We start from the raw sequence: 14,264 nt of genomic DNA, 5'->3' as shown, positions 1-14,264 counted from the left end.
ACAAAAGCTAAGGAATTAACAACAAGGCTCTGAGTTCAAGCCCCAGGACTGGCATACACACACACACACACACACAAAGTTTCTTAAGGGAAATACTCAATGTATTTCAACAAATGTGTATGACTCTATGATATCCAAAGAAAATATAAAAATCAATTGAGCCGGGCACCGGAGGCTACTCAGGAGGCTGAGATCTGAGGATCATGGTTCAAAGCCACACCAGGCAGAAAAGTCCTTGTGAGAATCTTATCTCCAATTAACTATCCAAAATCTGGAAGTGGTGCTGTGGTTCTAAGTGGTAGAGTGCTGGCCTTGAGTACCCAGGCCCTGAGTTCAAGCCCCACAACCGACAAAAAAAAAAAAAAAATCAGTCAGCTTTCTATGCAATAATTCTTTCATATAAGATTGAGAAAATAATTTCAAGGGATGTGGAAAGTCTATAGAGGTTGAGAGAATTGTGGTTAGAGGCTAGCATAAACAAAAGTTATGAAGACCCCCATCTCAATCAACAAAGCAGGTGGGGTGGTATTCACCTGTGATCCCAATTATGAAGAAAGTTATAGGTAAAAGATTGTGATTTAGGGGGCTGGGAAGGTGGCTCAGTGGTAGAGTGCTTGCCTTGCATGCCTGAGGCCCTGGGTTCGATTCCTCAGCACCACATAAGCAAAAGGAAAAAAGCCAGAAGTGGCGCTGTAGCTCAGTGGTAGAGTGCTAGCCTTGAGCTGAAGAGCTGAGGGACAGCGCCCAGGCCCAGAGTTCAGGCCCCACGACTGGACCCCCCCCCCAAAAAAAAAGATTGTGATTTAGGACTGGGAAGGTGGCTCAGTGGTAGAGTGCTTGCCTTGCGTGCATGAGGCCCTGAGTTCTATTCCTCAGCACCATATAAGCAGAAAAAGCCAGAAATGGTCCTGTGGCTCAAGTCATAGAGCACTAGCCTTGAGCTGAAGGCTCAGAGTTCAGGCCCCACAATTGACAAAAAAAAAAAAAAAGATTGTGATACAAAAAAAAAAGAGTCCTTATGCAAAAGGTTGGGGCCTAACCCCCCAAAAAAAAACAAACAAAAAAACAAAAACAAAAATAAATACCTAAGGGGAAACAAAGGAGGAGGCTACAATGCTTGATAAAAAAATGTACTCATTATCTTGCCCATGTAATTGTAACCCCTCTGTACAGTATTTTCTTTTTTTTTTAAGATACACAAACCAGGATAGTTTATTTATTTTGATTTTGATTTTTTTTCCTATTTTTTGTTCAGATGACTTTTTTATTGTGAAAATACTGTACAGAGGGGTTACAATTACATGGGCAAGATAATGAGTACATTTCTTATCAAGCATTGTAGCCTCCTCCTTTGTTTCTCCTTCCCATTCCTTCCCAGCCTCCCCCCCCTCCCAATCCTCCCCCACCAATGTTGTAAAGTTTGTTTTGGACATAACGACTTGTACATCTCATTGTTGCAATGGGTCCACCTGTATCCCTATTTAAACGATTTGTTTTTCTCCTTCCCCTCCACAAATTATACCGACATCAAATACACACTATATTATACTGTGGGGGAGGGACATACAAAGCAACAAAGAAATAATCTTATAAATGTGTTAGAAACAATCGCATGAAAGAAAAAAGGCATTTGAATACATATCTTAGGGTTCATTTCCCTAACATCACCTTATCTGACCTTTTCTGCTTGATATACAGTATTTTCACAATAAAAAAAATAAAATGTATGTTATGAAAAAAAGACTAAAGCAAAAAGTACTGGAGGTATGGCTCTAGTGGTAGACCACCTGCCTAACAAAAAGGAGGCCCTGAGTTCAAAATCTCAATAGTATTTAAAAGAATTTCATTCACTGCCAGGTGCCAGTGGTTCATACCTGTAATCCTAGCTACTCAGGAGGCTGAGATCTGAGGATCATGATTCAAAGACAGCCTGGACAGGAAAGTCTGTGAAACTCTTCTCTCTAATAAACTACCAAAAAGCTGGAAATGAAGCTGTGGCTCAAGTGGTAGAGTGCTGTCCTTAAGCAAAAGAAACTCAGAGATACCACACCTCACGATTAGCACAAAAATAAATAAATAAATTTCATTCACAAGAGCATCAAAAAGAGTCAAAGGGCTGGGTGCCCGTGGCTCATGCCTGTAATCTTAGCTACTCAGGAAGCTGAGTTCTGAAGATTGCAGTCTGAAACTAGCCCAAGCAGGAAAGTCTGGTGAGACCCTTATCTGCAACTAACCACCAAAAAGCCAGAAGTAGAGCTGTGGCTCAGGTGGTAGAGTGCTAGCTAGCTCTGAGCAAAAAAGCTCAGGCCCTGAGTTCTAGCCCCAGGACCAGTGTGCACAAACATACACAAAATATTTATACTAGCTTTTGTATACGAGATACTATAAAAAATATTGAAAGAACTTAATATAGATGACAATAAAAGGAAAGCCATCTATGTTGATGGGTTTGAAGACTTAATACTGATAAAATGGTATTTCCCAACTAAACTGTAGATTTAACACTACTCCTCTCAAATGCCCAGATACCTTCCTAACAGGTTGGTCCTAAGATTCGCATGAAAATTCATACAACTTGAAATAGCCAAACAAGATAAAATGAAATCTTGAAGAAAAAGAAAAGAGAACAAATTGGATGATCCTCAACTTTTGATTAAGCATACTTTACAGCTCTAGTAAATAGAGACAACACAGGACTCCTAGAAAAAGAGATATACCACTCAATAGGACTGAATTGAGAGTTCCATCTGAAAGTCTTATATTTACAATCAACTGAGCCGTGTGTGTGTGTGTGTGTGTGTATGTATGTGTGTGTGTGTGTGCACACATGCTCGCTGATCCTAGGGCTTGAATTCAGAGCCTGAGCACTGTCTCTGAGGTTTGTGCTTAATACTCTACTACTTGAGCCACAGCTCCACTTCTGGCTTTTTTTGGTAGTTAATTGAAATAAGAGTCTTAGAGAGTTTCCTGGCCAGGCTGACTTTGAACTATGAACCTGTAGGCTTTAACCTCCTGAGTAGCTACTGGTGCCTGGCTAAAACATTTTAATTTCTTCACAATGAAAATTGTTCATTACAGTGACTATTAATTCTAAATGGATATTCATGAATCCCAGGATTACATACGTAGTACATACATATGTATGTATGTATGTATGATTTGTTTTTTGTCAGTCATGGGGCTTGAACTATGGGCCTGGGCGATGTCCCTCAGCTCCTCAGCTCAAGGCTAGCGCTCTACCACTTGTGCCACAGCACCACTTCCAGCTTTTTCTGTTTATGTGGAGTTAAGGAATCAAACCCAGGGCCTCATGCATACAAGACAAGCACTTTACCACTGAGCCACCTCCGCAGCCCAGTATGTATGTATTTTTGAGATGAGCTTTTACTTTCTTTGTTCCCTAGGCTGAAGCCCAGATGGCCTTGAACTTCTGGATCCTCCTGCTTCTGCCTCCCACGTGCTGGAACTACAGGTATACACACCACATCTGGCTTCCTCAGTTGCTTTATGTCAACGTACACATTTAGAGAAGCTTATGCAGGTTTCTGCACCAGTTTCATGTATAAGTATTAATGGCCATCTTTTGGTTTGCAAGTGGTCCCTGTGTACATAGAAGCTGCTTTCCTTTGGAATGTTTTAGAATTGACTGGGCTTGACAGCTCTGGTTAAATGTCAACTGGCTAGCATCACCTACAGGGGAATCCTGTGACATGACCCGATCTGACGTGTAGTTCTAACAGAGCTTCAGGCCTTTCTTCAGAGACAGGCATGTCATCCATGGGACTGCGGGCCACTTGGGACTGTCAAGTTGTTCCTATCATTCACTAACTGCCTTCTATTAGGACAGGTAACAGGTGCTCCAGAGGGATTTCCTCAGGAATAGAGACTAAGAGAGAGAAGAATGATACACCAGCAGAAGAGATGGTGGGGAAGATAAATAAAGCCTTTCATCTACAGCAGCAGGAAGATATTCATTGCTAGACTGAAAAGTGATTAAACAAAAAAACCCTGTATTATTTATTATGAGGGAAATCAGCTACCAGAAAGACTAAAAATAAATAGTTACAAATAATTAGCTCAGCTAGGTGCCAGTGGCTCACACCAGTAATCCTAGATACATAACAGGCTGAGGTCTGAGAATATGGTTCAAAGTTGCCCAGGCAGGAAAGGCCATGACACTTTTGTCTCTAATTCACTAGGAAAAAGCCAAAAGGGTGGCTCAAGAAGTAGAATGTCAACCTTAAGAGAAAAAGCCAACTGAGATTACAAGGCCCTAAGTATCAGCACCAAAAAAACCCGACAAAAAACAAAACAAAAAGTGTAGAACTATAAAAGCAAGTACTAAGAGGTATGTGATTACTTAAAAATGTGTGATAAGGGCTGGGAATGTGGCTTGGTGGTAGAGTGCTTGCCTAGCATTCATGAAGCCCTGGGTTCAATTCCTCAGAAAAAGCTGGAAGTAGTGCTGTGGGTCAACTAGTAGGGCCCTGAGTTCAAGCCCCAGCACTGCCAAAAAAAAAAAGTGTGATACATTTTCTCCCTCATTAAGGAAGACAGGCAACAGAATAAAAGCATAGTATTATGTAACTAGATAGGAGACGGGAGTCAGATAGATCAAGTACAGACTAGTTTCCCTCCATCCAGGCTATGGACTGAGCACTTGAGGGAAAGAGAATTGAACACTCACCAAAATCCTGGGTTTCTTCCAGATCTGTAATTTTAATTTGTAGGCATCATCTTCACATTTCTCAGAACTTTTGTTTGTTTGTTGGTTGGTTTGTTTGGTGTGTGTGTGTGTGTGTGTGTGTGTGTGTGTGTGTGTGTGTATGTGTGTGTGTGTGCCCATCCTGGGACTTGAACTCAGGGCCTGAGCACTGTCTTTGAGCTTTCATGCTCAAGGCTAGTACTCTATCACTTGAGCCACAGCTCTACTTCTGGGTTTGGGTGGTTCATTGGACATAAGAGTCTCATGGAGTTTCCTGCCTGGGTTGCCTTCAACCAGTGATCCTCAGATCACTGGCTTCTGAGTAGCTACAATGGTAGTGTGAAGACAATGGCATCCAGTATCTATCAATGTCTGTTTGGACAGTTTCTTTTTATTTAATGTGCAGTGCTAGGGATTGAACCCAGGGCCTTGCACATGACAGGAGTGCTCTACCACTGGAGCCATGCTCTTGCCCTTACCGTTTTCTTTTCTTTATATTTCTTTCCTCTTCTTCCTCCTTCTCTTCCTTCTTTTCAGGCAGTCCTGAAATGTGAACTTAGAGCCTCTCACTTGCTAGACTGGTGCTCTACCACTGAAGCCTCCTGTTACTTTGCATTTCTTATTCTTCAAATAAGGCCTCCTGTTATGCCTGGGATGGCCCGGGCCACACAATTCTTCTATGTATTCTTCCTGTAGCTGGGATGGCAGGTGCTTACCACTATCTAGCTTCTCTATTCGTTGATATTGGGTTTTCTGAACTTCCTTGCTTGGGCTAGCTTCCAATTGGAATCCTCCTGATCTTAGCTTCCGAAGTAGCAGTAGCTGGGATTACAGTTGTGAGCCACCTACCTACCCTAGCTTCTTCAGTCTTGCAACTTTGCTCAGGATGGCCTAGAATTCTCAATCCGGTAGCTTCTGCCTCATAAATAATTTGGATTAAAGGCTTATAGCTGATGAGTTTTCTTTTCTTTTTTAAACCTTGAAGGTGTTGAACATCTTGCTGCATACATAGCTACTGGATCAATAGTTATTAGATGGACAAATGAACAAGAATAAAAAGAGGAAAAGCAAAGGGACCACATGTGCAGTCGGCCATAATTGATGCTTTGGAAGAAAAAAATTCTAAGTCCTTTTGAGAGTACAGTAAAGGACAAATTTACTAAGGAATCCCAGAAAAACCTCATCCCTTCCTTTTGTAGCAATGTGGTAGGGGCCAGGAGGTTTTTATATGGCCAAATATCACGAAAGGATTCTGTATAAGGGTTATCCTGTGTGGCGTTGCTAGCTAATAATACTGTCAGATCTTGTCAGTTGGGTTATGTGCCTATTTCTCTTGGGTACTTAATGAAATGATGGAAGGTGACTTTAATTAAGGTCCCCAGGCAAGGCAGATGTTTGATGCTGAAAAGAATTCAGTGCAGCAGACATGAGTGAACTTTGATGGTCTCCTCCTTCATTTCTTTATATTTAAGTTCATGTCCAGCAATCATAAGATCAATTCATGTGAAGAATAATATTACCTTTGGACATGTGCAGAGACTTCTGTGTATGAATAGCTTAGAAAAAAGACCTTCAGGGCTGGGAAGGTGGCTCAGTGATAGAGTGCTTGCCTTGCATGCATGAGGCCCTGGGTTCGATTCCTCAGCACCACATAAGCCAAAAGAAAAAAGCCGGAAGTGGCGCTGTGGCTCAAGTGGTAGAGCGCTAGCCTTGAGCTGAAGAGCTGAGGGACAGCGCCCAGGCCCAGAGTTCAGGCCCCACAACCGGACCACCCCTGCCCCCCAAAAGAGAAAAAGAAAAACGATCTTCAAATGTAATTATTCTGATTTTCTTGGTGCATCAACTTAGTAATCAATACACCTTCCATGCTATTTCAAGTATAGAAGATATATTTTACTTTAACCACACATAAGCACAGATACTCAGAAAAGAGCTAACTAGAATGATAACTGAGTTAAGATTTATGGACAACAATATCCAATACAGTAGTATATAATATCAAGATTCTTTTTTTTTTTCTGAGCTGGGTGCTGGTGGCTCACACTTGTAATCCTAGCTACTCAGGAAGCTAAAATCTGAGGGTTACATTTCATAGCTAGTCTAGGCAAGAAAATCCATGAGACTCTTATCTTCAATAAGCTACAAAAAAAAAACTCACAAAAAATTGGAAATGGAGCCAAGCCGTAGTAAGTAGTAGAGCACCAACCTTGAGTGAACTAAGCTCAAGGATAGCATTCCAGTCCTGAATTCAAGCCTCTAACAGGAGCACATGCACACATACCACAGACACACACACACACACACACACACACGGGGCTCTTCCTGTACATCCCAGGCTGGCTCCAACTCTTTAGGACCCAAGTCCTAGGATTTTAAGCATATGTAACTGTGACCCACCATAATAAGACTCTTCAATCTCTAGGTGAACAAATACTTTTTATGATAAAATTGCCTTTTCACATCCATCAACAGCTGTTCCATGTTTATAGATTCAATCAACCACAGAAAATATTCAGAAAAAAATTAGGTCTGGGTGCCAGTGGCTCACGCCTGTAATCCTAGCTATTCAGGAGGCTGAGATCTGAGAATCACGGTTCAAAGCCAGCCTGGGCAGGAAAGTCTGTGAGACTCTTTATCACCAATGAACCACTCAGAAAACCAGAACTGGCTCATGTGGTAGAGTGCTAGCCTTGAGCTGAAGAGTTCAGAGACAGCGTACCCACGCCCAGAGTTCAAGCCCCACAACCCCCTCCCCCCCCAAAAGCTGGAAGTGGTGCTGTGGCTCAAGTGGTAGAGTGCTGGCCTTGAGCTCAAAGAAGCTCAGGGACAGCACCAGGGCCCAGAAATCAAGCCCCAGGACTGGCTGAAAAAAATTAGATCTGGACTGAACATGTGAAAACTATTTTCTTATTTCCTAAATAACACAGTACCTGATGATTTCCTGTAGATTTACATAGTATTATTGTAAGATATCTAGATATGCAGCTGATTCAATGTACAACGGAGGAGGTAGGTTATAGATAAGTAACATGCTATTTTGGGGTGTGTGAGCCATTCCTGCAGCTTGAACTCAGGGCCCAGGTGCTGTCTCGGAGATGGTAGCCCACACCTGTAATCCTAGCTACTCAATCTCCTTTCCCTCTTCCCCTTCTTCTTCCGCTTCAGTGGCTCCCTAACCCTTCATGTAAGTATAAGTTGATGTTAAATCCAGAAGCACTATGTTCATAGAGAAATGTATGGCCAAAGTCAGAAAAGTCAGCCAACACCCCACAACAGGTCCTAAATGTAGATGAAAGCAGCAGGTAGCTAGAAAAACAACTCCTAGACATGGTTCTTTCTGCTATCATCTCATGCTGAACTTGAAAGCCACACAGTTTTGCAGATCTCAACGCTGAAAACTCAAGATCCTGGAAGATGAAATCTCCAAATTTACTGCTTTCATACGAGGGAGAGAGCGTGGCTATGACTTGAATCTCAACAATCTCCCACAGCTTCATATTGTTGTACAATTAGTCTCCAGCTGGTGGTGCTATTTTAGGAGGTGGTAGAAACTTTACTTGGGGAGTGGGGACTCACTAGGGCAGGTAGGTCACTGTTTGGGGGCTCTGCCTTGACCCCTCCCCTGCGTTCCTTTTCTTGGCTTCCTGTCTGTTTGGAGGTGAGCAGCAGCTTCTTCTACATGTTCCAGCTGGCATTATGCTCTTTGCCAAGAACAATGGAGTGGGTCATGATGAACTACAATCTCCAAACTTGTGAGCTAAAATCAATCTTTCCTCCTTTTGTGTATGTCAGGCATCCTGTCTCAGCCAGAGATAAGTAATTAGCACAGATATATTTGGAATTCCGTCTTTCAGGATCTTGATAGGCACTGTAATAATTGGAGTCAATTTTTATTTAATACATTGTCACGAAGATAAAACTTTAGCAAAAGAAGTAAAAGAGCTGAAGGAAATGGATTTCTCAAATAAATTCCCTAATAAAATGTAAATAAATACTGTGTGTGTGTGTGTGTGTGTGTGTGTGTGTGTGTGTGTGTGTGTACACATTCCAGCACCAGTCCTGGTCTGGGCTCTATCCCTGAGATTTTGTGCTCAGGATTATTGCTCTGCCACTTGAGCCACAGCTCCAATTCCAGCTTTTTACTAGCTACTTGGAGATCAGTCTCACAGACTTTCCTGCCTGGACTAGCTTCAAATTGTGATTCTCAGATCTCAGCCTCCTGAGTACTACCAGTATCTATCTATAAGTAAATATCTTTTAAAGAGATTTATTTTAAAGTGTCATGTAAAGCACATATACATATGTGAATTTACATAGATGTAAAGATATTTACATGTGAGTTCATTTTTTCTATTATTTTAAGGTGTGACTTATTTTCCTCATCTATTTGTTAGATTGTTTTTTTCCAATCAGTTGGTTGGTTGGTCTTGCCAAATACAGAGGCTTGAACTCAGGCCTTGTGTTCTTGTTTAGCTAGCTTGTGAGGCTGGTGCTCTATCACTTGAGCCATGCCTCTAGCCCAGCTTTTTTGCTGGCTGCTAATTGGAGGTGGAATCTCATAAATTTTTTTTAAATCCTGGACTGGTCTCAAAATGTAATCCTCCAGATCTCAGCCTCTTGAGTAGCCAGGATTACAAATGTAATCCTTTGGAACTCAGCTTCATTTGCCTTTGAGTTGTATGTATTTACACATGCTGTCTAAAATTCTTTCTTGACCAAAGAATGATGTAAAAAGAACAACAAGAACACTTAGAAGGATATGACTTAGCATTGCCAAGCATTTAAAGTTGGATTCCAGTACGGGCAGTTCAAACTCAATCACCTTGAATAGCATCTCCCCATAGCACTTAGTAGAGGTCCTTAGAACGGAATCACAGTCTGGGGTCCAATCTAGAAAGAAGATTACAAATTACTCATTCACTTAATCTACAGGGGACACCTTACAGAGGCTGATTCTAGGGCCGCCGCCCTCACTCAGTGACTTCATCTTGAAATCCGTTCTTCTGCCAAACTTTTTAAAGTCCTATCTTTTGCATTTTTCTTATTCTCCCAAGAATCCAATGCCTGGCTAGCGTTATACATTTAAGATTGATGTAAGAACTGCCTCTGAAACCTCAGAATCTTCTGGTGATTGTTTCTGCTGTTTGTATTTAGAGTGACATATTCCTAGGCATTGGAAACCAACGAGGTCTGCTGTGAGGAATTTCCTTATGCTCCATGTTGATTAGAGAAATAGCAAAGAGGTGGGGTTGCTGTGTGGCTATGCAGCCTCCAGGGGGCGCCCTACTGAAGGACTGAAGAGCAATTTTAAAAAGGAGGAGGAAGGGAAGTTCCTCTCCGCTAATTTCCACTGCCCAGAAAACAGGTGGGGCTCAGCTCTCTAGGGACATATACTTCCCACCCAGAACAATCAGGAGGGCTGGGAACAAAGGGACAGAAGTCTGTCCTTTCTGCCTGTCACTCGCTGCTGTGACTCTGGAGGGAAGACAACAGGCTGGAAGTAAGGAGCATTCGGATGTTTTTATAAGGACAGAATGATAAGCCAGGCACTGGTGCCCCACACCTGTAATCCTAGCTACTGAGGCGGTAGAGATCTCAGGATCACAGTTCAGTTACAGTTTAGGCAGAAAAGTCCATGAGACTCTTGTCTCCAATTAACCAGCAAAAAGCCAGAAGTGGCGCCGTGGCTAAAATGGTAGAACACCAATTTTGATTGGAAAAGGTAGAGGGCAGTGTCCAGACTCTTCGAGTCCCAATACAGACAGACACAGACACACAGACACACACACACACACACACACACAGACACAGACACACACACACAGACACACCAATGTCTTTAGTATTTAGGTTTCCCTCAGTTATTTTCCTGCTACTTTGCTCAATCCTGGAGGATGCCAAAAGAGGGGGGCGGGGGGTAGCGACTCCTCCTTATGAATACTCAACAATAAGGGAGGAAGGACCAGAGAAAAATCCCCGCAAGAAATTCAACCTGAGTCAACCTACTTTTCCGGGGCTCCAGTCGGCCGCCCCGACCTTCCAGCAGAAAAGAAGGAAACTTCCTTTAGGGAAGAGCCCACCATAGCCAGCCCGGGGTGCTGGAACCGAGCTGGGCTGACCATGAGCCCCGTGGAGACCCTGGGAACTCGGGCGCGCGGGGCCCTGGCCGGGGAACCCGCCCTTGGGCGCACCGATGCGGGAGGGGCGCCAGGGCTGCGCAGGATGGCGCGCGCCCCCACCAAGCTTCTGCCCCCCCCTGCTGCGCGGTGACCTTTCTCCCACTGGGATCCCTCCAAGGACCCCATGCCAAGGTAGAAGACATGCTGAGCAAGGTGAGTGCCTTATTAATTGCCACCCCTCCCGCACTGGGGGAGGCGGGACCACCGGACAGCCGCGTCACCTGTCGTTAGAACGTTTCCTTTCCTGAAATGGGGGTAATCACAGCGGAGATGCACGGGTTTGGAGTGAGATAACCGGCAATGCAATCAGGCTCCTTACGGAAGTTGGAAAAGTTGCTGCGGCCCCAGCAGGTGCAGCGGGTGGGGAGGAGGCGGGGAGCGGCCCGCGGCTCGCGGCTCCCAGAGCTCTTGGCCGGCCAGCTCCGCCAGCTTGGTGGCGTTGCCATGGTAGCGGGGGCGGGGCCGCGCCGCAGCGTGCCCAGGTTGCCAGGCAACCAGGGGCGCGCGGGCGCCAGTGCGGGCTTAGGAGCCCCCACAGCCGGCCTCTTTGTCCACATTTTGCCCCTAGGATGAGCCAAGGAGTCGAGGTTTAATTAGACATTTGTCTTCCGCGGTGTTAACTCACCACGTGTAGCAGCCATGATTAGGTAACCAGGCGTCTAGGCTCCCACGTACTTAATACCATCAGATTCTGCTTTGGACAACAATTTGGATTATGATTTAATAGAAGATCACAAAGTTATACGATCCTTTCTGAAAAGATAAAAAGTAAAAGGTATTTTGTGTCCCTCGTGGGGCTTGAACTCTGGGCCTGGCCGCTGTCCTCAGCTCTTCAGTTCAAGGACAGCGCTCTACCATTTGAGCCACAGCAACCCTTCTGGCTTTCTGGTGGCTAATTGGAGATGTCTCTCACAGGCTTTCCTGCCAGGGCTGGCTTTGAACCGAGATCCTCAGATCTCAGCCTCCTGAGTAGCTAGGATGACAGACGTGAGCCACTGGCACCCGGCTTGTGTCCTTTTTATTTTTTTCAAGGTAATATATACTGACAAACTTAAAAAAAAAAAACCATTGAGAAAAACAATACTGCCATGGGGAATGGCTCACACCTGTAACCCTAACTACTCAGGAGACTGAGATCTGAGGCTCTTGGTTCAAGGTCAGCCCTTGCAGGAAAGTCTGTGACACTCTTATTGCCAATTAACTACCAAAAAACCAAGAGTGGAGCAGTGCTCAAGTAATAAAACACCAGTCTTGAGAGAGGAAAAGTTCCAAGATAACACCCACCCAGGCCCTGAGTTCGACCTCCAGTACTGGCACCAAAAGGAAAGAAAGGCAAGTGAGAATGAGGAAACAAAGCAAAATAGCACCTCATAGTTCAGGGAGAAGGGAAGTCTAGCCTGTAGCATGTCCTAGTTAGAGGTGCATGGTTGGACCCTGGTCTGGACTGATGGACCTCTCAAGTCTCAGCTCACTATTTAGCCATGTGGTTGTCCTCACCCTCTCCAGGAAGGGCTGTGTGCCCATTCAATGCACAGGAAATGGAGGTTCAGAGAAGTGAGCTGTTTACCTTCGTCAGTGGTAACTTAGAGCTGTGTGTGTGTGTGTGTAATGGTATATATTTTCTGTTTGGTTGAAATGTTTCTGAAGTCAGATGATTTCTTTTCTATTTTCTGGCCAGAGTTATCATGGCCAGAAAACCATGTCTCTTTTTTTCCTCTAGGAACCACTCTATCTTCCTCGCTTTCTCCTTCCTGTCTCTCCTTCCTTACTTTTCTCCTCCTTTCTTCCCCTTCTTTCTTCTCCCTTCCTTTGCCCTCTCCCTCCTTACTTCCTCCTGTCCTTTTCTCCTTCCTTTCCCCCCCTTTTTCCTTGTCTTCATCCTCTTCTTCCTCCTCCTTTTTTGAGGTGTCAGGGACAGGGTAGTGCTATGTACCCCAAGTTGGTCTTGAAATCTCTATCTTCCAGTCTTAGTCTCCCTAGAGCTGAGATTATAAACAGGTACCACATTGTCTGGTTGTGTGTTCTCATTTTCAGGACATTTATCTTTTAACATTTCTTTTTATCAACACCCCAAACTGAGCTCTTTCCTACTATTATTTTTGTGACGTGCTGGGAATCGACTCCAGGGCCTTGTACATGCCATGCAAATGTTCTACTATGGAGTCACACTGCTGGGCTTCTTTTCCTGCTACTTACTTTGTTTTTCCTCCAAACCAGTAAGGTTGGCTCAAGAAATCCTACCTGTGGATGTCTTTAAACCAGTTTCTTGAGTGAGCTCTGCCAGAAACCTACACCGTGAAGCTTGGGTCTTTCTACAATGTAAGAATTCATTGAATGCCAATAGATTCCAGGGTTGTGTTGATCTCATCAACTTTGCTTTGCTGGCTTATCCTGGTTTCATTTGAAATCAGGACATGGGCAGTTGATTACTAGTGTCTGTAACACTAAGGTCATATATCACACTTCACACAATTTTATCAGGAGTCTGGAGAGGGGCAGAGAGAGAACTCGGTAGTTGAGACAGAATCCATGCAAGAGGTCAGGTATTGAGTTAATGCACTAATTGCAGAGAGATATCTATGCAAAATTCCAAATTCAAGTGGGAAGTATTGATGGTTCAGGGGATCCCACAGAGCTGAATCTGAAGACATTTGGGAATGTGTCACCTGGCACTCTTCTGGGCAGAGGCTGCAATAAGGTCACTAGGTGGTCTATGAAGAAGTAACAGGTCAACGTGGTATGCTGTGTGCAATTAGAAGTGCCTTTTCTAAGCCAGGCGCTGGTGGCTCACATCTGTAATCCTAGCTACTCAGGAGGCTGAGATCTGAGGATTGCAGTTCAAAGCCAGCCTGGCCAGGAAAGTCTGTGAGACTTTTATCTCCAATAAACCACTAGAAAACTGCAAGTCGTGCTGTGGCTCAAGCAGTAGAGCGCTGGCCTTGAGCTGAAGAGCTGAGGGACAGCGCCCAAGCCCAGAGTTCAAGCCCCACAATTGACCAAAATAAAAGAAAAAAAAAGTACCTCTTCTGATATTTGCCTGCGGGGTTTCTTGTCTAGTCCGTTCAGAGTGTCCAACTTCTGATGATTGTTTTTCAACTGCTTGCCCTACTTTGTGTCTTGGTGAAGTCCAGTAAGTTCAAATGGGACTGGTCACTCCTAAAATCTTGTGTTTGTTTACTTTATATGTTAGATGAACCATCATTCTATCTTGAAATTTGTGCCCCAAATGGAGTCACTCAGGATAAGCCAAAGTTGAAAGAAAAACTGCTGCTCTGCATAACCAGAGTGAATCTAGCTGTCAGCACGTCAGCCTCAAGCTTCCTGGAGAAAGTTTACTCAGGTCTGAAGGACATCAAATAAAGAGCTTGGCTGAAGGAGCA

Source organism: Dipodomys spectabilis, unplaced genomic scaffold (genome assembly GCF_019054845.1).
Source record: "Dipodomys spectabilis isolate Male_0828 unplaced genomic scaffold, ASM1905484v1 ptg000095l, whole genome shotgun sequence".
Taxonomy (NCBI): Eukaryota; Metazoa; Chordata; class Mammalia; order Rodentia; family Heteromyidae; genus Dipodomys; species Dipodomys spectabilis.
This window is presented reverse-complemented; position numbering follows the sequence as displayed.